This window comes from Triticum dicoccoides, chromosome 2B, assembly GCF_002162155.2.
Source record: "Triticum dicoccoides isolate Atlit2015 ecotype Zavitan chromosome 2B, WEW_v2.0, whole genome shotgun sequence".
NCBI lineage: Eukaryota > Viridiplantae > Streptophyta > Magnoliopsida > Poales > Poaceae > Triticum > Triticum dicoccoides.
In genome coordinates this window covers 359,009,971-359,012,591 of record NC_041383.1, presented here as the reverse complement: position 1 = coordinate 359,012,591, position 2,621 = coordinate 359,009,971, and positions in this window count along the sequence as shown.

Sequence of the window (2,621 nt, the reverse complement as noted above, 5' to 3'; positions counted from 1 at the left end):
AATGACTGCATAGGCTGCCGATGCAATGTGAATGATGCGTTGATGAATGCACCAAACAAATAAAACACACGGTGATAATAAAATAACTGGAAGGCACCTCGAGCATCGGTGTCGGGCTATTACAAGTTATGCTAGTGAGTAATTGTGATTTAGTAAGAATATTTGTGTTAAGGTTTGTGGTTCCCTATGGATGCACATTAAGTCAATAGTTATGCAATGAAGTTACATCCTACTTATGGTGCATTATTTAGTGTTAGTTATTCTCAATGCATGTTTATGATCCATTTTGTTTTTCGGTTGGTTGCTTCTCAATCTATTTGCTAGCCTTGATTTGTACTAAGCGGAAATACTGCTTGTGCATCCAATTCCTTAAACCCAAATTTGTGAAAAATGAGTCCACCATAGCTACCTATAAGCGGTATTTACATCCATTCCAAGTAAATTTGCATATGCCAACTCTAATCATTCAGTTTTTTTTCTTCTGTTTTGTATGCCCTTACCGCTCAGAAGCGACAAGGGAAAATGCGACGAAAGATATTGAATAAAAACTCATCTAGCACGATAGATATTGAGTTGGTCTTGTATGCCCTTACCGCTCAGAACCTATTAACTTAGTGCCCAGTGCCAGTTGCTGTTTTTTTGCTTATTTTTAATTTTTTAGAATATCAGTACCAAACGAAGTCCAAATGCCACGAAACTTTTTGGAGATTTTTTCTGGACAAAAGAGACATTAGAAGCTTTGGGAGAGGACCATAAGATGAAACATGCGCCCACGAGGCACCAGGGTGCGCCCAGGGGGGTAGGTTCACCCTAGTGGCTGGTGGGGCCCACGCGGCTCCATTGACCTAACTCTGCCTCTATAAATTCTCTAAAATCGGGGAACCACCAGAGAGGCAGCCAAAATACTTTTCCCACCGGCGCAAGTTCCAGAACCACGAGATCCCATTTGGAGGCCTTTTTCGACACTCTGTCGGAGGGGGATTCGATCATGGAGGGGCTCTACATCAACCTTGCTGCCTTTCCGATGATGTGTGAGTAGTTTACCATAGACCTACTGGTCCACATTAGTAGCTAGATGGCTCTCTCTCTCTATTATATTCAATACAATGTTCTCCTCGATGTTCTTGGAGTTCTAGTCGATGTAATCACTTTTTCGGTGTGTTTGTTGGGATCCGATGAATTGTGAGTTTATGATCAGATTATTCGTGAATATTATTTGAGTTTTCTCTGAACTCTTTTATGCATGATAGTTATATCTTTGTATTTCTCTCCGATCTATTGATTTGGTTTGGCCAACTAGATTGATTTTTCTTGCAATGTGAGAGGTGCTTTGTAATGGGTTCGATCTTGTGGTGCTCAATCCTAGTGATAGATGGGGACATGACTGTCGGGGTACACAAACAGGGGTGTTTATTTCCCCTGACTTGTGCATGGACCAAAAGCCTCCGCCCCGATGGCCAAGGCTTTCCGGGGTAGTAGTTGCTTCAAGATTGCTGAACCTGCGAGTACAAGCTCAAGTCAAGTCCACACAAGGCTGGGCCAGAGGAACCGCTCTTCGTGAGATCAAGGGGCGGATCAAGAAGACCAAGTCAACGTACAAGACAAGATATTCCAAGAGAAGCATCCTCTGCTGGTCAGGTGAGGCTGGTAGAGTCAATGCAGAACATAATAGCAAAGCCAAACCATGCCAGCTGCGCCTCCGGGGCGACCGGAGACGGAAGTGCACACCTCTCCAAGAAGGCCCGGCAAGCCCTACCCCCGACAGGCACAGACCTGTTACCACTACTCGACCGCATTGCAACGCCAGTCACTTGTCGATGCGGTGTCGAGCCCCCCAGGTGATTAAGTGGCTCTCACTAAGCACATGGCAGCTCGATGGAAAGCAGATCACGTCCATTTGACACTCGTCCAAGGGCGTGTCAAGATAATAAGCAGAAGGTGGCTAAGCGGCGACATAAACTTGCCGGGGATGCACCTCCGTGTGTAAACCTAAGGTAGCATTTATGGCGTTTTGTCCTAGGTACCCGATTTAGATATGATATCACTGTTGGCTATCTAATCACGAGATAATGACTATTTTGCCACTTTGGTTACCCCTTAAGCTATAAAAGGAGGTCCAAGGCAACCTAGAGAAGGATTCAGACCATCACATACTTGTATGCGCGAAGTTGCTCTCCTCAAGGCCACCTTGCCAGGCTTGAGCGCTGCGCGTCGTCATGTTCATCCATCCAATCCACCAAAGTAGGAGTAGGGTTTTACGCTTCTCAGTGGCTCGAACATGGGTAAAAACCACCAGAGTCTCATTGTCGTGATGCCTCATGGCTTCCGCTCTTCGTGCAATGTGATCTCCCCCTTGCCGAACCACGAAGGGGCCGGTGGCCCTATAGGTGATCGTGTCCACCCACGACATCTTTGGCGCACTAGGTAGGGGGAAATCGCTTGCACGAACCCGAAGTTGTGAAGATCGCATCGATCTTCATCATCATCGGTCTTCATCATCGCCTTCTTCGTTCATGGCTTCGAAGAAGAGGAGCAATGTTGCTCCCCAGACTCCTCCTTCCAAGGCTCCATCTCACACCCCCGCCGCAGCAGCAATGACAGCGAGAGCGAGGGGCGTCGAT